Genomic DNA, 25,255 nt, shown 5'->3' with positions numbered 1-25,255 from the left:
GCCAGTGGGTAGAAAGTCTTTGGATCCAGTGTCATTGGAAACATCTTAGTGCTGGCAGGGTCTCTGCATCAGGGTGGGTCCATGGGTCTTGTCTGCTACTATGTCTCCCAGGTTGTGAACAGAGAGAGATAGTGTCTCCCACCTCTAAGGAGGAAGTAACGGATTTCCCAGAATTCTTAGGAGAAGGCCATGCCCACACAGGGCCTTATTGGCTCTGAACTGTTTGACAAGCTAGACTCCACCCCTTCACTCAATCCTCAAATTGACAAAAGATTATATATCTACCACAGGGATCTTCCTGGTATGTCCTTCAACGAGGAATAACAGAACACTGCCATCAGTAACCCACATTGGAAAATTATCAGTTATGACAGGCTTCCTATGTTCTCTTACCTAGGTCAAATGAACTTGCGTGTTCTGTGAAATGCAGCAAAGCCAAGCCTATATCACCATCCCACTTATCATTTGCTTTGATCAAGTCACCACTGTGTAATAATAAATTATTATAATAGATTTTGAAATTAAATTGTTCCTATTTTCCTTGCCCAATTCCTATCCATATTCCAATCACCCAAGAGATATTTCTTGCATACTATCTCATTCCTGGCACTCTTTTGGTCATTGGGACCTGAGATAATGTCCAAGGCCATGACCTTACAGGGTCTGTATTTTAGAGGGGGAAGATAGAAAATAAATAAGACAAACTAAATGTCAAGTAATTAATTTTATCCTTAAGTGAATTCTCTTGAGAATATAAAATAAGGACATTGGATGATTTGTTACATTTGATAAGAACATTACTGAGGCACCATTGGTTGGGACTTGAATATGAAGAAGACAAGCACGACATTGGAAGGGAGAAATGCCCATTCAGGTATAGAGTTAGGAAGGAGAGATATCTTGCACAGAAGGAAAAGCAAATGTAGAGCCTATGAGATAGCAGTAATCATAGCATATTCAAGAAATGCTAAGAAGACTTGAATGGCTGAATTCGTGAATATAGAGACCGAGAATAACAGGGAAAAAACATGCATCTAGAGTGTAGGTTATCAACCTTGACTAATTTTTGAACCATGGGAAATTATGCATCTCTGAGCTCCATGTAGAAGTTACTGAATTAAAATCTTTAGGGGGAAGAGCTGAGGGGCCTGTGTTCTCACTAGATACTATTATGATTTCATAATCAACCAACTTTTGGAAACTAGTATTTAGAGCATATAGCTGCTTAAAAAATTCGGCCTTCATTCTCAGTGTAATAGAAAGTTCTTGGAGGATGTTAAGTAGAAATTTGACCTGCTCTGGTTTACACATCAGAAAGACTGATATCATTTCTGCTCTGTACTTGTAGGTGGGACAGGAAGACTAGAATGGAAGCATAAACAAACAAACACACAACGAAAGGCAGGTCCTTGTTAAAATGGGCAGAGTGAGTGCTTCATACAAGCTGTAGTTGAGATGAGTAAAGTTGCTGCACCTTTCCTGTGTTTCGGAGGCAGAGCAAACCAATCCCCTGGTGGAGTGCATGGGGAATGTTAAAGAAAGGGAATTAGAATAGCTTCTAGCTTGGGGCTGAACAATTCGGAGATGCTGGTGCCATTTACTGCGAAGGGATTTTGTAAGGAATGCCAATTTTAGGAAATAATAGCTCTGTTCAGTGTTTGTTAAATTTGTATTGTTTTAGTAATGCTAGTAGAAAAGTCAAGTCATTAATTTAAAAAAAATTTAGCTTAGAAAAGAGAAAGTTGAATTAGGGAAGACAAAAATAAATAATTTATTTCTGTTTTGTTTTGAATATGTATGCTTTTCTGTATATGAAATCCAGGCTAGGTAAAGCTATAAAGAAAACAACTGAATTATAGTTTCAAAGGGACATGGCAGGAGTGGTTGGCAGGCAATGGAAAGCTAACACCAAAGGGTATAAAGAAGAAGAAATATCCTGGAATTGATAGTGGTGATGGTTGCACAATTATTATGAACTATTGAAATGCATGATATGTAAATTATATGCAGCTGAAACTGTGAAGAATAAATAACTTTATTTAAAATAAATAAACCTTTAAATTTCCTCAGAAAAACAGAAATTATTTTTTGAGAACTTTTGCAATTAGATACAGCATTGAATGATAGCATGTGCACTGCCTAGGAGTTTTTGTTCCAAATTGATAATATTAAGCTATGTTTTATCTTTTAAAAATATTCTTAATTTTGTTTTAATAAATATATAATTCCACAGTTTAATCAAATCAAGTATTGTACAATTGGAAACAATCAGTTTCCAAACATTTTCTTCCTGGACTCCATCACGTCATCTCCCTTTTACCACCCTCCCCTCCCACTATCCCCCCCACCTCAAACCTTTATTCTGCTTGTTGTTCCTACATGTTTTATCTTAATGAGTTGATCCAATAGAAGAGTAGTATTGATGATATAAAGAATCAAGGGAATAGCCACTGTAGAGCGATTCTTAGGAAGAATATGATATCCAGAGGACCATGAAATAGTTTGTCTTTGACTGAAAGCATGGGTCACTTTTCCATTGCACTAGATGGGGATGCAGAGACTAAAGACATATCTAATCCACAGTTCGTCAAGTTGGAATTGGGAAGATAAGGCATTTCTGTTTCCCATATGTCTAGTCTTCTCGACATTTATACTTCCAGATATAATTATTATGTATTTATGATTTCCCCCTAAATTTACCTTTTACAGCGTATGGTAGGTAGGTACCATTTAATGTGGGTTTGCCATCATCCGATGAACAGTTTGTCATGACCTGGTGGCCCTGGTCTTGCTGTGATGCAGGATGTGTTTCCAGGGGTATTTCAGATACCATCTGTGTTATCCATGCTAGACTAGCTTCAGAGGAACTTCTACATAGAGACACGCTGGAAAGAGAGATCTGAAAAATCTATTTCCTCAAGTTAGCTACTGCAAATGTTATACATAAAAATAGAATATTATCCAATCTAATGCTGCAAGATGATCTCACTAATCTGGAAAATCCTGCAAAACCAAACCCATTGCCGTCACGGTGATTCCTAGTTATAGTGCCTCCATGGGACAGAGTACAGCTACTGCATAGGGTTTCCAAAACTGTAATATTTGTGAAACCAGACTGCCAAATATTTTTCTTGTTAAGCATCTTGTGGGTTCAAATCATTGAGATTTTAGTTAGCAGCTAAATGCTTCATCACTACACCACCAGGCTCTTTGCCTACACTGGAAGACACTCAAAGGATGTACTGGCTGCAACAATGGACTGAAAAATATGAACAATCATAAAAATGTTGCAGAAAAAGGTAATATTTCACTTTGTTTTTAATGGGGTTACTATGAAACATAACTTCCCTGCTGGCAGCAAATAACAATATTAGCTGATGGTTATTGACTTGAAAATTAGATCTTGTCCAATTGGACAAGAAATTATGAAAACAAATTATGGTCACTAATTTTGGGCCTTTGGATCTTTTTATATCATAATAAACATAATCTGTAATGTGTACCAAAGGGGTGGCACTTATGATGGATTTTTCAATTTCCCTGTATTGGCTTTGTGAATATACTAGATGGTTTTATAGCAAACTACTTAAAACAGAATACAAAATATTTTAGATAGATCTAATTATTAGAATCCTAAGCTTACTTAAAAGCAATTTACTGAATGAATAGGCAAATATTAAATTTATCTTATAAAATATTAAATATTCATGGGATTTGAATATATTTTAATTCACTTTTGGCAAACATATATGTAAATTTTATGAGGCCTATAGCCACATATGGGCAATAGTTAATTCAATGAGGGAAATTACTATTTCTTAACTAGTAAGTTATTCTTACATAATGTGTAGGTAAAAATAAATGAAGGAATTCATTTCAGAGGCATATTTGCTACTCTATTTGGTCCATCTTATTAAAAGTACAGACTAGAAAAATTATCATATAATTTTATAACAGACAATTGATTTATATGATCTCATAAGGCTTGGGGCCCTAATGGCACACTGGTTAATGCACTTGGCTTTCAACTGAAAGGTGGGGAGAGTTTGATCCCCCAAACTGATCATGGGAGAAGGATGTGACAATCTGTTTTCCTAAAGATTTATCTCTTTAGAATCACTGCAGAGTACTTCCACTCTGTTCTACAGCTTGCTATGAGTTGGAAATTGACTCCACAGCAGAGGATTTTGTCCTAATAAGGCTCGAAGGACTAATTCCATAGTAGTTTTGGTGTAATTTTCTTTAAATATAGTTAGGAAATTTAAATTTTTTTATTCATCCCACACTAACAGCTTTCTATTTTGTTTTTACATTTGCTGATCTCAGGTTTCAAATGCTATGAGATACAATTGATTTTTGTTTGGATGTCTTGTTTATCCCTGTGGTAAACCAATTGCAGTAAGACTTTATTAGCTTTTTCCTTTTAGACCTTGGTTTCACTCTTTTATAGAGTTTGTAGTTCTAAAAACCGTCCATCTCCCACTCCCATGGAACCTGTAACCCCAAATTTCCAATACTTGTTATTTATTTGATTATTATATACATTCTTATCATTCCCAAAATCCTACTAGTTTGACATGTAGTCCCAAGGCTATGCCCCGTGAAGAAATAGGCTTTTATGGTAATTAGAACTTTATAATTACTGCTTTAAGAATAAAAGTTCTTGAATCGTATACATTTTTAAAGCCCTTAGTGGCTCAGTAGTTCAGATACTGTTTGCCTAGTTTAAACAAATCCTTTTTAAAAAGTCTGTTTAAGGCAAAAATACTTTGGTTTTAGTCAAGAATCAATATTCTTTATCAATGCCACTCAATTTCACAAACATAAACACATATTTACATATTCAAGAGCTTACATGATAATACACATTATATTGCACACACTCCAAATTCCTGTTTTTAATTGCTACGGTATTTCATGTATTTACATAGGATGAAACATTGAACTTCCTGTAATATTCATGTAGCAAGATGCTTACAAATATTTTTATTGTGTATTGCTTCAAATGGTATAAGTAATGAACGTATTTTCAAGAATTATAACTGAATTCTATGTTCACGCTGACCTGACAGGGGAGAGGCCATGATCGTGAAGCTGGTTTCCCCTGGGGAGACTCATCATGCACTTGGGTGTGCTGACCCCTATGATTTCTCCAAAGCAGGCACTTGGCTGCATACTTTGTGGTAGTAGGGGACTGCATTTGTGTTATCTCCTACACAATCATATTTCTAATATGAGTCATTTATGTGTGAAAATAGTTCTACCTCTTTTCTGAAAATCAAAAAATTTCTAAACGGATAGATCAATTCATAGTCATTTCCCTTTCAGTCATAGTCAGGTTGTTTTATTTCCTAAGAAGAAATGTAGTTTTCTGGTTGCTCACATGATAATGTTTCTAACATTGCCATCACAATGATGCCTTATTATGCATGTTAAACATGATCTTGTTCTTGATATGTGGAAAATCATATCTGTAATAAATCACACTGATGTAGGTGGATGTAGAGGGAGACAATCCCAACAAGTTAAACACATTTTGTGAATAGGTGAGATATTGCAAATTTTATTTTCTGAGAAAATGCTATGGAAATTACACTTTTAAATGGAGGTGAGAATAAGGGATTTTTTCCCCCTATGACTTTCAGAAATGTGTTAATAGATGTGGTAACTTCAGAGGATGTTTGAATGAAGATATAATATTTTAAGAATATTTTATGTTAATGATAGGGGCTTAGGCAAAATTTCAAGTAATGATTGCATGAAGAAAGGACTAGGTAGAAATTAAAGAGGCAAACTTATTTCTAATCAAGTAATTCCCAATTTTTATCTAGATTTCTCAGAAGAATGTTTCTAGTTGAATAATCTGTTTTCCCTCCTAACTTGGTGTCTGTGACTGTGTTAGACCGGGTTCGCTAGAGACATAAAACCAGACTGGTGATAATTTTATGTATATATTTATGAAGACAAATAGATATATAACACAAGAAATGAACTGTTACTTTATAAAGCAGTACAAATAGCTCAGTGCAACTCACTCCCGTGAGACAGTTGTGAGACACTGGCAGTCCTTCAAGTCTTGAGGGTTGCCAAGTAGTCCTCTGTAGAGAGAGCTAGGCTATATCAGCACAGGCAGCAAACAGCAAGGCAGGTCACCAACTGTCAGCCAGGTCACCAACTGTCAGTCCCCAGCTCCAGAGATGTACATTCCAATCGTGTGGCCTTAAACGGACCTCAACTTACAGCAACACAGTCAACAGGCTAAGTGTCCCACAGGTAGTGTAGCTTGTAAATTGAGGCACAGAATAAGCAAGGCAGCTGCACCACTGCTCCAATGGTCAAAGAGCGAGAGACAAGAAAGGTGAGGCTCACCGAGCCATTTATCTCTCTGCCCTTCAATTAATCCCACTGTGTTCATTGCCCAGGGTGGCACAATAAACTATCTCAATTCACCCCTTGCCAACCTGGCACCTGTACACAATTCTTTAGCCATATATACTTATATAATTTCTGGACGTTGATGAAATCACACTTATATTTATCATCAATCATCTATCATACATATAAATGAAAACACACTGAGTTCAATTGTATCTGATATATCATACCTGAACAAAGGAAAGATATGCAATAAGCACATAAATGGAAATACAATGACAATTACAAACCTCACTTTTGCAATTAATCATGTGGTCGTAATTGATAGGTAGAACTACCTTCTACTACTATCCATTCTATATTACCTTTGCCCTCAGCAAGCACCTCAGCTGGCTGTGTTTTTTTGCCTGGTGGGGTGACCCAGACCTTTGTTCCTGAGGGGTCTGGGTCTTTATACATCCTGTCAGGATTGGGTTGCTGTAATCTACCATTTACTTTAATCACAGGGCATGGTAGCACTAAGAGTCAGTCTATGGGATCTCCTGGATTCCAGACATATTCCTCTTTATCTCCATTATGTAGCACCAGTCCAATTTCTCCTTGGTAATCAGGATCAATCACACCACTTAGTACAGCGACACCCTTCCTGACCTGTTGATGTAAAGGCACGAGAAGCTCAAAGTGCCCAGGGGGCATTCTCAGCTGCCAGTGCAGTGGAATCCATGCTGTGTTTCTAGGGGGGAGAGTTCCTTCCTTCGGGACCAAGACCTCCAGGCCTGAGGAACACAAGGTTGCTGGGACAGGAAGCAAAAATGCTGCAAGGGGATCACTAGGAGTCATAGTGAGTGGTGCCACTCCAGCTTCCACCCCTTGGTTCCTGGACCCATGAATTCTGGCTATTGGAGACACAGCACCATATATTGGCCGCTGGTTTAGAGCATTTACAGCTTCCTGGAGAACACTGTCTCAGCCCCGCAAGTTGTTGCCACCTAGTTGGTGCTGTAATTGTGTCTTTAGGAACCAATTCAATCGTTCTATCAAGCCGGCAGCTTCAGGATGATGAGGAACATGATACGACCAGTGGATTCCATGGACATTGACCCATTGCTGCACTGTATTTGCTGTAAAGTGAGTTCCTTGATCTGAAGCAATGCTATGTGGGATGCCATGCCGGTGGATGAGGCATTCTATACGTCCATGAATAGCAGTTTTGGCAGAAGCATCGCGTGCAGGGAAGGCAAATCTATATCCAGAGTAGGTGTCTATTCCAGTAAGAACAAAACACTGTCCCCTCCATGATGGAAGTGGTCCTATGTAGTCAACTTGCCACCAAGTTGATGGTTGATCTCCCCGACGAATGGTCCCATCTCTTGGACTTAATGTTGGTTTCTGCTGCTGGCAAATGGGGCACTCAGCTGTGGCAGTGGCCAAGTCAGCCTTGGTGAGTGGAAGTCCATGTTGCGGTGCCCATGCATAACCTCCATCCTTGCTACCATGTCCGCGTTGTTCGTGTGCCCATTGGTCGATAACAGGAGTGGTAGAGGAAAGAGGAGGACCAGTCTCCACAGTGTGTGTCATCTCATCCACTTGATTATTAAAGTCCTCCTCTTCAGAGGTAATCCTTTGGTGAGCATTCACGTGAGATATAATTACCTTTACTTTCTTGGCCCATTCAGAGAGGGCTATCCACATACCTCTTCCCCACACCTCCTTGTCACCAATTTTCCAATCAATGTCCTTCCAATTCCCTGACAATCCATCTAAGCCATTAGCCACAGCCCATGAATCAATATACAGTCTCACATCTGGCCTTTTTCCCTTTTATGAAAACTGAATGGTCAGGTGCACAGCTCAAAGTTCTGCCTATTGGGAAGATTTCCCTTCACCACTGTCCTTTAGGGAGATCCCAGAATGGGGCTGTAGTGCTGCTGCTGTCTACTTAAAAGTGGCACCTGCATATCGTGCAGAGCCATCTGTAAACCAAGCGTGACTTTTTTGGTCTTCAGTTAAAGTATGGTAAGGAACTCCCCAGAAGGCCATAGGTGCAGACTGGGAGAAAGGAGGCAATGTGATGGGAGTGGAGACTGTTGACTTTTGGGCCACTTCTTCATGCAGCTGACTTGTCCCTTCAGGTACTGCTTTGGTCCAATCTCATATATACCACTTCCATTTAACAATGGAATGTTGCTGTGCAAGTCCAACTTTATGATTCATGGGTCAGACAATACCCAGTTCATGGGCAGCTCAGGCCTAATGGTGACTTGGTGGCCCATGGTGAGGCGTTCAGTCTCCACCAAAGCCCAGTAACAGGTCAACAGCTGTTTTTCAAAGGGGTGTAGTTGTCTGCAGAGGATGGCAGGACTTTACTCCAAAATCCCAATGGTCTATGCTGTGATTCACCAATAGGGGTCTGCCAAAGACTCCACACTGCATCTTTATCTACAACTGACACATCCAGCACCATTGGGTCAGTTGGATCATATGGTCCCAGTGGCAAAGCAGCTTGCATGGCAGCCTGAACTTGTTGAAGAGCCTTTTCTTGTTCTGGGCCCCACTCAAAATTGGAGGCTTTTCGTGTCACTTGAAAAATAGGTCGAAGTAGAACACCCATGTGAGGGATATGTTGCCTCCAAATTCTGAAGAGGCCCACTAAGCATTGTGCCTCTTTTGAGTTGTTGGGGGAGTTAAATGCAATGACTTATCCTTCACTTTAGTAGGAATATCTCGACATGTGCCAAACTACCGGACCCCTAGGAATTTTACTGGTGTGGAGAGAACCTGAATCCTCATTGGGTTAATTTCCCAACCTCTTGTACACAGATATTGTACCAGTGAATCTAGAGTCTTTGATACATCCTCTTTTGTGGGTCCAGTTAGCATGATGCCCTCAACATAATGGACCAGTGTGACATTTTGTGGAATAGACAGGTGATCAAGATCCCTTAGGACTAAATTATGGCACACGGCAGAAGAGTTGATGTACCCATGGGGGAGAGTTGTGAAAGTATATTGTTACCCCTGCCAGGTGAAGGCAAACTGCTTCTGCTGATCCTTAGGGACTGGTATTGAAAAGAAGGCATTAGCCAGATCAATAGCTGCATACCAAGTACCAGGAGAAGTATTAATTTTCTCAAGTATTGAAATCACATCTGGAATGGCAGCTGCAATTGGAGTTACCACCTGGTTAAATTTATGATAATCCACTGTCATTATCCAGGATCCATCCGTCTTCTTTACAGGTCAAATAAGTTAGTTAAATGGGGATGTGGTAGGAATTACCACTCGTGCATCTTTCAAGTCTTTGATGGTGGCACTGATCTCTGCAATCCCTCCAGGAATGCGGTACTGCTTTTGGTTTACTATTTTCCTAGGCAATAGCAGTTACAATGGTGTTCATTTGGCCGTGCCTACCATGATAGCCCTTATTCCGCATTTCAGGGATCCAATATGGGAGTTCTGCCAGTTACTAAGTATGTATAGTCCAATGATGCATTCTGAAACTAGGGAAATAACCACAGGATGGGTCCGGGGGCCCACTGGACCCACAGCGAGGCGCACCTGAGCTGAAACTCCATTGATACCTTGACCTCCATAAGCCCCACTCTGACTGGTGGGCCTTCAAAACACTTTGGGTCTCCTGGAACTAGTGTCAGTTCTGAGCCAGAGTCATAGGAATATGTTCATAGGATTATGGTGTAGGTGTTCACATAAGTATAGGATACTTTTGTTCACTTATAGGAAGGGCTGTTTAAATGAGGGTTGTGCATATTGAATTGTATTCATTTTGATTTTATCCTGTTAGGTACAGATATGATTGTATTATTGTTAGTTTGAAAATTCTATATGGCTAAAAAGATGTGTGAAAGTGTCAATTTGACAAGGGGTGGTCTGTGGTAGTTACATAATCTCTTGTTAGTTTGAGGTTTAAGTGTTAAGGGGTGGAGTTTAACCTGTCAATCAGGTCAAAACTTTATGACCTCATTTGGAGGCACTAAGGAGATAAATAGCGTGTTGGAGGTGGGACACATGTTCACTCCCTGCGAGACATGACTGAGGATGAGTCTGATGGTGCTACACTGATGCAGCTAGAGCCCTGGGAGCTGGAGGAGCCACATGGAGACCCATGCCAGCGCTGAGATGCTTCTCCCACCACTGGATTCACAGACTTTCCACCCACTGGCCTTTGATCGTCCTGCATTCTGCATTATTGCATCGCTGTGTGAGTCTACAAAGGAATATGGACTAGTATTGGATATACTGGCTAATTTTGGACTATGGAGTTGATCAGGGCTGGTATGTTTTCTCGCTATTCAATTGCTCTTGAGTATAAAGCTCTTTCTTATACACATATGAGTCTCCCTGGATTTGTTTCTCTAGTCTACCCAGACTAACACAATCCATATTCAAACACATGATTTCACTGACTCTATGCTCCTTGCTACCAAAACTGGAGTCAGGATCTCTATTATCCAAATCTAACTACTAATTTATTCAATTATTCAGCATAAGAATAATGATAATTAGTTTAGCAGAATTATATTTACTTGCTGGAGATCAATAGGCGATGAATGCCTTGTGGAACTTAGTAATAATAAAAAATAAAAGATATAAAAATGACACCATAATAAGGATTGTGAATATAACACAAAAAAATTTCTTATTATGTGTGTATAAGTCGAGTAGGAGTAAATATAATCGTATTTCCAGACTGAGAAGATCAATATGTTCACAGTACAGATGCATTGGAAGACCCAAACCCAGAGGTGTACTAAGTTGGATGGCTAACCCATATCAGCCATTTGCAGCCACAACCCTGCTGCAGGAGGAAGAAAAGGCTCTTGATTCTCATACAGAGTTACAGACTCAGAAACTCTCAATGGCAGTTCTGTCCTGCTCCAGAGGTTTGCTGTGGGTCTGAGTTGACTCCATGGTTGTGAGGTGGGATTTTTGTTTCTTTAAGTAGTGATGGGGAGTCCCTCCTGGTGATACAGGCTTTCATGTGGTGGACTGCTACCTCTTATAAGATCAGCAGTTTGAAAAGACCAGGTTTTCCAGGGAAAATTTTTTGTTCCCATAAAGATTTACAGCCTCAAAACCCCAAAGGAGCAGTTGTACCCTGTACTGTAGGGTCGCTGTGAGTTAGGATTGACTCAATTGCAGTGAGTTTTTTTTTTGATCTGGAGACAACATGGAAGTTAAACCAATCCCTATGCTCACTGTCATTGAGTCAATTCTGACTCATAGCACCCCTTTAGGACAGGTTATAATGGCCTCTGTTGATTTTCAAGGCTGTAAATGTTTATGGGAGCAAAGAGCCTCCATTTTCTTCCCCAGAGCATATTGCAGGTTTGAACTGCTGGGCTGTTGATTAGCAGCCAAATGCATAACCTATCATGCCAACAGGGCTCCTAAGAAGATGACAGAAACAATGAATTGAAGATCGTTGCTTGGTGAATTAATAGAAAAGTCTGTTTCACACAATGTGTTGATAGCCGATGGCTGAGGAGGTGTGGAAAGCAGAGGGATTGGCATTTGGTAGCTCTGATTCTCACAGATACATAGATGGCGCTGACACACCTTGAGAGATGTACTAAAAGAAATTCAGGAAGGGGTCCCAGAGATCTTGAGTCTGATTTTGGACAAGAGAAGCCTTTGTGGCCTAGTGGTTATGGGTTGCACTGGTAAGTGCCAGGTCATCAGTTCAAAACCACCAACTGCTCCACTGGAGAAATGTTAGATTTTTCCACTCCCATAAAGAGTTACAATCTCAGACACTCACAGATGTAGTTCTACCCTGTCCTACAAGGCACTAGAAGTTCGAATCCCCTCAATGGCAGTAAGTAGAGAGTGGTATCTATTGAAACGACTGTAATGTTAAATAGGCAAATGCAGAAAAAAACAAGAAACATCTGAATCTACCCACATATGATTTTCCACACAACTGGCACATAGTTGGTAGAGAAGAGGATCAGTGGTAAAGAGGAAGATCCTTGACAAGATGGATTGACACAAGGGCCCCAACAATGGGCTCAAGCATGGCAACGATTGCTAAGGTGGCATAAAGCTGACTTTTATTCTGTTGTACAGGGATTGCTATGAGTCAGAGTGGACTTGATGGCACCGTACAGCAGCATCTATCAGATTGTTTGCTGTTGGATCAATCCAGCTCACAGCGACCCCAGATGTGTCAGCGTAGAACTGGCTAAACTTTTGGAAGTAGATCTCTAGGGCTTAAAAAACGCCCCTCCAGGTGGACTGAGAACTCCAACCATTTTGCTAGCAGAAGAATTGATGAACAATTTACACCACCCAGGGATTCCATCCCTCAGTAAATTAAAATCAATGTACAGCTAATCTAATTTTTGTTGTCTCTTATACTCCATAGATTTCACATTTCATTGGTTACCAAGATTGTGCCTTGTAAATATCTTTTAAGTTAATTCAGGGGAGAGAGCAAGTAATCCAAGAGATGCGGAACAGCCTGATTTAAGGAATCTAATGTGTCTTTGCTATGCTGTTTTGTTCGGTACTCTGAGCTTGTTCCCACTCAGAATGACCCTATCAATAATAGAACCAGACACCTCCATCTTTAAAATTGTTATGTTGGAGTCCATGGTTACAGTCACTGTGTCACTCTATCTTGTGTAGGGATTCCCTCTTTTTGCTGACCCTCTACCTTACTAAATATGATGCCCTTTTCCAGGGACTGGTCTAGTCGGATAGCATGTCAAAAATATGTGAGATGAAGTCTGGCCATCCTGGCTTCTAAAGAGCATTTGGACTGTTCTTCTAAGACCATTTTTCCCCTCTTCTGACAGTGTATGCCACTTTCAATACTCTGACAATATATAAATAAAATGCATCAATTCTCTACTGGCCTTCCTTATCCATTGTCCAACTTTCAAATGAACATGAAACAAATGAAAATACCATGACTTGGGGAAGGTTCATCCTAGTCTTCAAAGTGACACCCTTGCCCTTCAACACTTTGAGTTCTGTGTAGCAGATCTGTGCACTACAATATATCTGCTATCTGGCCTGCCATTTCTGTAAGCCTTGAGTGTGGACCCAAGCGAAATGCAATGCTTGGAAACATCATTGCTTTCTTTGTTGAGCACGATGTTGCCTATTTGTCTAGTTGTGAGGATTTTTATTTTTTAGGTTGAATTGCATTCCATATTGAAGCCTTTGGTTTTCATCAAGTGTTTCAAATCCTCTGGCTTTCGGCAAACAAGGTTGTGTCATGTACATCACAGATTAATATTGAGCTGTCTGATGTTAATACTACATTTTTCTTATTGCTAAGCTTTTCAGACTTTTTGCTAAGCACACATCATGAATATGTATGATGAAAAGATACAACCCTGATACATTTACAATCTTTCCTGTGTTAAATCATGCAGTAGCCTCTTTTTGTGTTTGTACAAGTAACTGCCTTTTGGTATATGTACAGGTTCTGCATGTGCGCAGTGAAATGTTGTAGAATCCCCATTGTTGTAGAAAATGGCACATATTATACCCAGAAGGTACTGAAACAATTTAGACAAATGGATGATGTGACCAGGCGTGTATTTGTAAAGTACGTTGGCAATAGTATATGAGGACAGGAACATGTTTATTGGGGGTTAGAGTTAAGATCTGAGGCAGGGAGGTAGATTAAGAGGAAGTCCATTGTCACATGTCAGACAGAAGAAATGTTAGAATAAATATGGGGAAAGATGAATTTGAGTAATAATTTAAGAGAAAAAAATTTAAAATATCTTTTGTTTTGATGTTGGAACTATTGACAGGGAGTTGTGGAGAATGTGTTTTGTGAGATTTTTATGGAAAAGGAGAAATCATGATTACTTTAGATTTCATGATGATTCAATATAGTACAGTCATTATGAGCATAGACATTGAAGGTAGGTAACAACACTCAAGGTTTAGATTCACTTCTTGCCTACTATTACAAGTCACAAAAGCAATGCAATACTTTATCTTAGTAAGAATAATGTCCAATGAGTAACATGAGAGTGACCTCTTCTTAATATTGATTGAGCCTTGGAAAAAAAAGATTAAATTACGCACACTGAAAGATACACAACAATTTGTCAGTAAGTAATATGATTTCTGCACTAAAGGAGAGTTGGTTTTCTCTTTGTTAGAATATCTTATCATAAATAAAATAAATGTAGAAAATTCAATAGTTTGTTGATAATTAGTGGAGCAGTGAATACTTTTGTGTTTCTCTTTAGAAAACAATGGCTGAAGGGATAGTTAGAAAAGTATATATTTTCAGATTTTATTACCAAATGATTATTGATCACTGTGAAATTATTATAGCAGAGTATTAAAGCAATAATTTTTGGAATAATTTAAAAAATTTAGTCAATTTTATTCATGTTCTGCTTTGTGCAAACCACTTTTGTTTTTGCTATAACCAAAGATATATAAGATATATGTCTTCTGTTACAGAGTTTTTAATATCTCATGACTTTATAAGTTTTCTGAGTGGCTACATGGGGGTGCTGAAGAGCTTTGGGTTATTTTTCCGATGGTAGTAAACAAGGAATCCTTGATTTATAGAATGGAAAAAAAACCAAAAATAAAACATTCCCTTCCTATTCAGAGACTCATGAGAATTATAATAAAAGGTCACATGCTATTCTGGGTTGGGAAAGTGGAGCCTGTTGACACTTATTTTCCCCCCAAATGTTGAGTATGTAAACAGTTATATGTCTGACTAGTTTTGACTTTGAAATGTGCATTATTGAAGCTGTTATCAAAACATTGCTTATAGCGTTTCCTTCAGAATCCTTCAAAGAAACCACTGTACCTAGGTCAGAAAAACCTATGAATTAGGCAGTCCCTAATATATCTCTTTCCCGTGTTGAAATCTTGGTGAAACATAAGATTGCGCTGTATATGACCAATAACATTGTGCTGACATGATCTCTTCCTTCCTTACCATTTTCCAACTCCTAAAAAATGTTCCCTTTCAAGTAAATGAAGGTATTATGTGATGTTTATTTCCTTTTTAATTGAATTCATGCTTGTCCACTAATAAACGTTTTTGGAAATTACATAACTCATACAATCTTACTTTCATTTCAAACAAATGACATCAATGTTTGGAAAATAAAATGTGTATAAACTTCCATTTTGTTAGAAAAAGTATAGTTGAATAGCTTTATTTTTATATTTATTTCCAGGATAGAACGGTGATACCAAGGCAGAGAGGAAAGGTAAAAAACAAAGATTATAGAATCAGATTAATCTGAGTTTGATTTAGATTTCCTACTTATTATAAGCAAAATGCTTGTTGCTCAAATGTCCAAATTTATAACAATAAGTGAATAACTTTCACACTGATGAGTTATTTACAGAATACATTTCTATCACATGTAGAGCACACAGAAACCTTAATTCTTTTTGTTGGTTTTAGTTTCTGCTGCAAAGGTTCCTATATATTATGATCTGGTTGAGTAGTTAATTGGTACTGGCCTGCTAACTGCAAGGTTAGTAGTTTGAACCACTTGTCTCTCTGAAGGTGAAAGAAGGAATTTTCTATTCCTATAGAGACACAGTCTCAGAAACTACAGAGGAAGTTCTACTCGTCCCTGTGGGTCACTGTGAGTTAGCATTGACTTGATGGAAGTGAGTTTAGTTTTTGGTTTTGATCTATAACACAATCAAGCTATTCTATGCCATTTTTATAAAACTTTTTGTGTTTAAGCTCATTATTGCAGCCACGGTCAATGCATTCCAGAGAAGATTTCTCTCACCTTTGTTACCTTTGTACTTTACCTGTATAAAGCTGTTCTTTCCTGATAAAGAAGTTAAAGTTTTGCCATTATCAATTCTGAGGGGCATTTATTTGTTCAGTCTCTACTTTCTCCAATGCAGAATTGAGTTCAATTTGGCTTGAAGCTAAGGTATATTCAACTAGACAAATCATGATAAATGGTACATAAATGAATTGGCCAGAATTTTAATTCATGTGAATCAAAACTTAGTGCCCGTGGAAGCAGGATTCAAGAAGCAAATAAATTACATGGGGGAAAAATCTGTTACAAAAGACCTAATTAAATCATTCAAAAGCTATGATAGCATAGTCTTAAAATTGCTTCCTATGCATGTGAAAGCTATACAATGACAAGGTGAACTGAAGCATTTGAACTGAGCTGTTTGTGAAAATTATTGAGTCTACATTTAGTCACCAGAAAAAATATCCAAATAAATCTTAGAGGAAACCTAGTACGCACTACATGCTTAATCATAAATGCCATGTGTTTGTTGGATGGCACAGTTGGTTAGGCATTGGAGTGCCAGCTACCAGCTCCATGTGTTAACCCACCAGCTGCTCCTTGGGAGAAAGCACAGGCTGTTTGTGTCCTCAGAAAGATCCAATCTCAAAACCCCTAAGGAACAGTTACACCTTGTCCTAGAGGGCCACTCTGAGTTGAAATTGATTAGAGGACAATCGTTTTTGCTTGGGATTTGTTTTAGATCAGAATTCCTAGAAGCAGAACCTAAGATTCAGATTTCAGGGTAAGTAATTTATTTATGAACTTTTCTCATGAGAAAGCAGTAAGACATGAGGACTGAGATACGGTTTCAGCTGAAACCCAGCCTTAATCTGTCAGACAGGGAACTCTGTAGTGTGAGTTGTACCACAGTTTGTTTTGCCTTAAGGCACGGGGATGACCTTGTATATATCCCTCCTCCCCCTTCCAGTCCCTATCAATTAATTATTAATCGCTGTCAGTGTAAGACCCTTGTCAACTGAGGGTAATCCTTTCAAAGAGAGTGCAGGTGTGAGCCATTGTTCACTAACACCTGCAGCCTCTGGAACTGGGCGCCGTAGCTTGGGAAAGGAGATTGGAAACTGGACTGACAGCAACATCTGATGTGCTCTAGAAGAGCATTTGCAAAGGCCTACCTTCAGTTGTGAAAGAAAGGGATTCCACTGTCTCACCATTGTGACATGATCTGACCACAGCGTATTTTTATTTGAGATAGTCAGTTATTCCATACATGTGTTATAGGGATGTATCAATCATTTTTACATGAAAGTTGAATTATGCCTTTCATTGTAGTCATGCTAATTGAAATGAAATTTATTTAGGCACAAGCCTTTCTTCATTTACAAATAGTTCTCCCGGAGCTTGTCTCTTACTTTGATGTACTGAAGTTTGATCAGAAACCCAAACATGATTTTTAGTTCCTAATATTTTGCATGCATAAGACGTTTTGCCATTTCAATGTTTTATATAATTGCTCATCTAATTAAGCAAGTCTATTTATGAGCAATCACCATCTTGTCCAGTGGTATAGACAAAATTATGTTTATTATATAATATGCAATAATCACAGTAAGAAGGAATGGGGTGCCATTTAATACTTTCTAAGTATTGCCCATTTTCAAATCTAATACAACATTTAATAAATCCTGTCTGTTACTAACACTTTAGAACAGAAAAGCCGGAAAGTAAACATATGGTCACAAACATGAAAATAAATTTATTTTTCTTATTATGAAGTTATATGGAATTAAGTGCCTATGAATATTTTAGCACTGCAATGCAGAAGGGTTGTTGTTTAGAAGTAAAGAGGAGTGTAACTTTATTAAGAATACATTATTTCTCTTAATAAACACAAAAGAGCTGAAACATCAAAAAAGCCCATTGACTGACTACAATAAATACAATAACACAAACGTTTATGTAAGTTTCAAGGCCATGGGGTTTTTTTTAACCAAAAATCTGAAATCTAAAAAACGCTGAAAACCAAAGGAGTTTTGTAAGTTTGCAGTAATTTATTTGGCCATAAACCTGGAGTGACACCAAGCTATTCACAGTCTTTATCCCATTTATGGTGATTATCTTTTTAGTTCTTTGCAGATCTATTTGTGTTTAATTATTGGGTGTTGTCCTAGGCTTGCCTGGGGATACTTATATGTATATATAAGCATACATACCAGGTTACCTTATAAACTTCCAAATCTTTCGAATTCTAAAATAGTTCTGATTACAGTGTTTTCAAATAAAGGATGATCATGGACCCATACACAAAACATAAGTACATGTAATTTTAATTATGTGTAAGTGAGCCAAATAAGAAAATAAAACAAAAAATGTTGACTTATTTTATTGAATCTGAAACATTATAGCTCTCTCACTTTATGTCTCTTGTCCCGGTTAAACCCACAATAGGGCTGTTTCTGCTCCTTGCATTTAATCAGGATCCTAGGCAAGTAGAAAAATTATTATTTTCACCATATAGATTACAAGAATTTCCCTCGATATCTGTACTCAGTTCAGGGAAAAGAAAGGAGGAAAATCAGGCAGAAGGTTCTCTATGCTGGGCCTAGAAATGTGCTTTAAATTACTTCAGTACCAATTCTAATAGCTGGACTTGTAAAATGACCTCATCCAATCAGGAAGAATGAGAAATGCCATCTATCTGGTGGCCAGGAGGAAAGAGAAATGTGATTAATGAACTATTAGTCAATATTATAATTTACCATGTATATACTTGTATATATATTCACATTATAATGTTATGTTATATTCACAATTTTATCATACAGAAAACAACTAAAAACCTTTCTTAGCTAAAGTCATTCATATATTGTCCAGTAAATGGGCATGATTAAAATTCTAAAAATGATAGAAAATATTTAAATAAAAGTAATGTTGTAGGGAAACTAGTTTTATCAGATAAAACATACATATATTTAAATCATGTTATTGGGGGCTCATACAACTCTTATGACAATCTAGACATACGTTCATTGTATCAAGCACATTTCTACATTTATTGTCATCATCATTCTCAAAACATTTTCTTTCTACTTGAGCCCTTGATATCAGCTCCTCATTTTTTCTCCTCCCTCCATCATGAACCCTTAATAATTTATAAACTATTATTATTTTGTCATGTCTTACACTATCTGATGTCTCCCCTCATCCATTTTTCTATTGCCTCGCCCTGAGGGAGGGGGTTATATGTAGATCCTTTTGGTCGGGTCATCCTTTCTAACCCACCACCTTTCCTTTCCCCTCCTGATATCGCTACTCTCATTATTGGTCCTGAGGGGATTATCTGTCCTGGATTCCCTGTGTTTCCAGTTCTTATTTGTACTAGTGTACATCCTCTGAGCTAGCTGGATTTGTAAGGTAGAATTGGGATCATGATGGTGGAGACGTGGGGAGGAAGCTTTAAAGAATTAGAGGAAAGTTGTATGTTTCATTGGTGCTATATACTGTACCCTGACTGGCTCGTTTTCTGCCCACAACCCTTCTGCAAGGTGATGTCCAGTTGCCTACAGATGAACTCTGGGTCCCCACGCTGCACTCCCCCTCATTCACAGTGATATTTTTTTTCTTTGATGCCTGACACCCGATCTTCATGATCACACAGGTTGGTGTGCTTCTTCCATGTGGGATTTGTTACTTCTAAGCTAGATGCCCGCTTGTTTACCTTCAAGCTTTTATAAACCCCAGACACTATATCTTTTGATACCTGGGCACCATCAGCTTTCTTCACTACATTTGCTTCTGCACCTGCTTTGTCTTCAGTGATCGTGTTGGGAAGGTGAGCATCATGGAATGCCAGTTTAATAGAACAAAGTGTTCTTGCATTGATGGTGTACTTGAGTAAAGATCCAAATGTCTTAGCTAAAACATATTTTGAGAAGCCACTATTGATACACTAAAGATATATTTGGAGCATGAATAGGTATTTATTGTTAGATGTAGTCAAGTAAACTCCAAACTACAGTTACTTTACTTATAAAAATAAAATGTGCAGTCCTGCACCATTCTTGTAGGCATTTGTATGTTTTATTACATTTTTGTGTCTTCTCCTTTACTAAATATGATCATCTTTTTCAGTGTTTGCTCTTCCCCAGTGACATAGCTGAAGTAAACGTGTTGAAGTCTTACCACCATTATTTCTAAGGAATAGTCTAAGACGCCATGGATAAAAAGGACAAGACTCATAGTGTAGAGATGCATATTGTTGCATTCAGGTGCTATTGAGCTTGTTGCAAACCCTGGCCCCCCTGTATACCACAGAACAAACATTGAGCAGTCCTGTGCCAACCCCACTTTTGCTCTTAGGCCTGAGCTCGTCGCTGCAATGGGCCGTGTCAATCTACTTCATTGAAGGTCTGCCTCTCTTTCACGGCTCCTCCATGTTAATAAGCATGATGTCCTTCTCCAGGGACTGGTCTCTCTTTACAATATGCCCAATGTATGTAAGACAAAGCCTCCCAATCCTTGCCTCTAAGGAGAACTCTGATCGCACATCTTCCAAAACTGGTCAGTTTGTCCTTTTAGAAGTCCACAGTATTTTTCAGGATTCTTTGCCAGCACACAATTCAAATGCATCAATTCTTCTTCAATCTTCCTTATTCAAGGTCAAAATTTTTCAAGTATAACAGGCAATTAATAATACCATGGCTTCACTCAGGCTCATCTTAGTCCTCAAAGTAACCTTGCTTTTTAGTACTATAAAAAGGTTTTGTGTAGCAAATTTACCTAATACAATTCATGTTTTATTTCCTCACTGGTGTGTCCATGAGTATTGATTGTGTATCAAAGCAAGAAAAAATCCTTGACGACTTCAACCTTTTCTGCATTTATCATGGTGTTACCAATTGGTCCTGTTGTAAAATTTTTGTCTTCTAGATGTTGAGTCGTAATTCACACTGAAGTTTGAAATCCTTGATATTCATCAGCAAATGCTCCAAGGCCTTTTTACTTTAAGCAAGGTTGTGTTATCAGCATATCTCACTTGTTAAAAAGCTTCCTCCAATCCTGATGCCACATTCTTCTTCATAGAAGCCAGTTTCTTTGATGATTTGATCAGTATAAAAATTATGGTAAGAGGCTGTAACCCTGACACACTGAGATAGTTAATGTTTATTGTGCCAACCTGGCCAATAAACATGTGTGGTTAATTGAAGAGCGAAGTGATAAATGACTTGGTGAGCCTTGCCTTTCTAGTTCTCGGGTCTCTTGCTTTGTGATGGCCGGGCCAGGGTGCAGCTGCCTTAGCCAGTTCCCTGTTTCAGCTGGCAAGGCTCACTTCCAGCAAGACATCCCCGAGGAGAAGCTGCATGGACCTACCCTGATGCAGCCATGGGTGCTGGAGCAGCCATGTGGAGACTCCTGCCAGTGCTGAGATGCTTACACGTTCACTGATTAGGCTTTCCTCCTGTAGTTGGCGTCATTGCATGTTTTGTGAGATGGAGGAGGACTTTGTGGATTGGTGTCTGACATATGAGTTAATGTTGGACTTGTGGGCTTAGGAAGCACTGGATTGGGGTGATTTCTTGATCTACATTTACCCTTCATATAAAATTCTCTTATACATGAGTTTCTGTGGATTTGTTTTTCTAAAGTACCCAGACACACACACACACACACACACACACACACACACTTTTACTCATTTAAGCCCTGCAATATTCCAGTGGTCTGTTTGAAAAACTGCCTCTTGATGCATATGTAAGTTCTATATGAGCACAATATTGTGTTCTGGATTTCCCATTCTTCTCAAATTTATCCCTAATTTGTTATTAGCCACATAGTTGAATGTATGGACATAGTCAATAAAACACAAGTAAACATCTTTCTGGTATTATCTGCTTTGAGCCAAGATACATCTGACATTGCCGTTGATATTACCATGTCCTCTTCTGAATCAGACCTGAACTTCTGGCAGTTCCCTATCAATGTACTCCTGCAACTCTTCTTGGATGATCTTCAGTAAAATTTTACTTGCATGTGCTGTCCGTCATATTATTCTATAGTTTGGGCATTCTATTGGTTCACGGTTCTTTGGAATGAATACAGATATGGGTTTCTTCCATTCAGTAGGCCAAGTAGCTGTCCTCCACATTTACTAGCAATTGCTTCCAGTTCTTCATAGCTTGTTGAAACAGTTCAATTGGTATGCATTGATTCCCGGAGCCTTGTTTTTGACTAGTGCTTTCAGTGCAGTGTGAACCTCTTCCTTCAGCTCCATTGGTTCTTGTTCATACTACCTCCTAAAATTGTGGGGTGTGTAGGCTAGTTCTTTTAGGTACAGTGACTGTACTCTTTCCATCTTCTTTGGATGCTTGCTGCATCATTACATTTTTCCCATAGAATATTTAATATTGCAGCTTAAGGCTTGAATTTTTTTCTTGTCATCTTTGTTTGTTATGCTAAGCATGTTCTCCCTTTTAGGTTTATACCTCTAGGTCCTTACACATTACATTATATTTTCCGTGTCTTCTCAAGCTACCTTAGAAAAATTTCTATTCAGCTCTTTGACTGCATCAATTCCTCCATTTGCTTTATCTGCTCTAAGACTCAAAGCAAGCTTGAGAGTCTCTTATGACTATTTGCTTACTTCATGAATGATATTCTTTATTTCCTCCCACGGCTCATTTGGTCTATTTTCATTGTGTTCAATATGTCAAATCTGATGGATATAGTCACAAATTTTACAATAGAGATACCCTAGCATATTTGTAAGGAAACAGGGAAATCAGTCATATGGTATTAAGTCAACCAGGCAACATTCAAGTTAAATTTTTTTTTTTTAAGTTTTTCTTACCTTGTGTGACTTTCATGATTTTTTCCATGTCCTTTGTTTTGATAAATTTCATTCTAATACGTTGTGATGATTTTCTTTTGAAGTCTGTTCTGTCTGGTATTAATTGGGATTACTGAATTTATATCTTCTCATCTTTTATGATAAAAGGGAAAATATCTTTGGTAATTCTCTATGTGTGTTTTCTTTGTTACCTCTTCTTGTTTGAGAATTTTGATCGCCTATAATTTATTCCTCTTGAAAGGTCTCACATATTTCTTGATATTTTGTTGTTATTTATTTGTTTTGCTGTTATTGCTGTTTCTCTAACCAGTTAGTATCAAGTCTTTAACCTGGTATTTTCTTCCACTGACTTAATTCTCTGCTCTTTGCTCTCTCAATACAATATTCTTCTCTGAAACCTTAGTATTAAACTTAGATTTCTTTTAGGTATTTACGGATGGTTTCTAATTTTTAAATTTATTTTGTCAGGTTTTTTTTGTTGTTGAAAATTTGTCCTGAATTCCTCTAAGATTTCTTAGTGTTTTTCTTGACATCATCAGCAGCGTTTTCTATATTTATCTCAATCCATTGAATGTACCTAAATATTATAATTTTGAATCCCTTATCAGGTAGTTTTAATGCCTCTTCTTCTTTAAAGGTTTCTGGCTTTAGATTTTGGTAATTTGGCTGAGTTACTCTGTCTTATATCTTTGTGTCACCTGAGAATTTTGTTGTGTGAAACTTCACAGTGTTGTATTGGTATTTAATTGGCGAATTGTTTTGTAGACTCTCACCAGCTGTTTCTTGATGGGTGTCATGAAAATGGGAGCCTGTGTGCAGTTCTTTGTTCACCATTAGATTCAGAATGAGCTGGGTGGACTGTTGTCAGTCTCTGTCATTACTGATCCGGTGGGGCCATAGTGGGCAATCACCCTTGTCCAGTGAGAGTGAGTGCTTAATTAATGAGAAGAGAACAAGAGAAGCAAAATGAGATAAAGAAAACGTAAAATAAAACTAAAGTGGGGAAAAGGAACCGAGGAAAGAAAATACCAAGAGAAAACAAAGTAAAAAAAGGGAGTGGGGAAGCAAAAGCGAACAGAATAAGAGAGTGAAAAAAAATGAAAGCAGAGAAAGAGAAAAGAAGTAAAGGGTGGGGATAAAGAAAGAACATCGGAGAAGAGAGGGACACGCAAAGTAGAACACTTGTAGGCAGAGGGCAAGTGCACCTGGTACCAGTGGGCACCCTCTGCTGGATAAAGAAGACATGAAGGCATGCCACCCAACTTACAAGGAGTTCCTGGTGCCTTGGCGATGTCTAGAATTGGGGTGCCTGGCTCAATTTAGTTCATGCTAATTCAGGTGGTGATTTGAGACAGGGAACCTTGTCATGGGAGAAGATTTTGTAGGTTGGCTTGGGTTAGGATATTTGGTCCTGGGAGAAGTTCCTGCCCAAATAGGAGTGACTGGGAAATAGAGTACTCTCTCTAGCACATTTTCTGCTCCTCCAGGAAAACTGAGTGTGCACACCTCCAGGTGCACAGAGTGGAGTACATTTGGTGTTTAACCTAGGAGGGTATGTCTTTGCCCTCAGGCAGAGCAGGGGCTGTGCTAAGGTTTGGGGTGAGGAAAGACCATGGTTCTGTTGAGGGAAAAATGGGTGGAACAGGTTGTAATTTATATATTTTTTATGTTCCTGTCATTGGGGTGGGTAATTGTGTGGTCCTGGATGAGCAGAGTAGTTTATCAGATTGATCCTGATCTAAGCTGCTTGCAAAAATTCAAAATGGTTACTCTGTCAACGCAGCTGATAAGTCACCTATTCTGTTGGTGTCCTATTTTACCACGTTTTTTGTTAGTGTCCTCTATTTATTGGTATTTAGTACAGTACTTTAAGTGGATCTCTGCAGACATGTTCTCTCAGTATTGCACTTGTCTTAGTCTCATCTGAGTCCTTTCAGCAAAGATCAAATCACCACTGTGGCAGACAAGGGTGTCTGAGGATCCAATGAAATTCAAGACAGAAAAGAAATCTCAGATAATTATGGAGACTTTTTATTTGGACCCTAAAGGATATTCTGACTTAAATAGATCTATCATCATTCATATTCACAAGAAAGGTGATCCAAAAATGTAGAACTTATCAAAGTTATAATTAATATCACACAGAAGCAATTCTTTACTGAAGATAATGCAAAATAGGTTGCAATTGTATATCAACAGGGACTGTCAGAAATTCAAGCTAAATTCAGAAAAGAAATGAAGGGTATTTTTGTTGAAAACAGATGGATCACGAACGAACACAAGG

General features: G+C 38.3%; 1 protein-coding gene and 1 non-coding gene across 2 annotated transcripts in view; both read left to right on the top strand.

Moving 5' to 3' along the window:
• CFAP299 (cilia and flagella associated protein 299) overlaps window positions 1–25,255 on the top strand; it is a 695,469-nt gene that overhangs the window by 239,790 nt on the left and 430,424 nt on the right. The window lies entirely within an intron of this gene.
• On the top strand, window positions 5,058–5,215 carry LOC142443863 (U1 spliceosomal RNA). The gene has a single exon (XR_012783594.1). It is a non-coding gene; the product is annotated as a U1 spliceosomal RNA (small nuclear RNA).

This window comes from Tenrec ecaudatus, chromosome 3 (assembly GCF_050624435.1).
Source record: "Tenrec ecaudatus isolate mTenEca1 chromosome 3, mTenEca1.hap1, whole genome shotgun sequence".
NCBI lineage: Eukaryota > Metazoa > Chordata > Mammalia > Afrosoricida > Tenrecidae > Tenrec > Tenrec ecaudatus.
The sequence above is the reverse complement of the archived record's forward strand: the minus strand, read 5'-3'. Positions and strand labels throughout refer to the sequence as shown.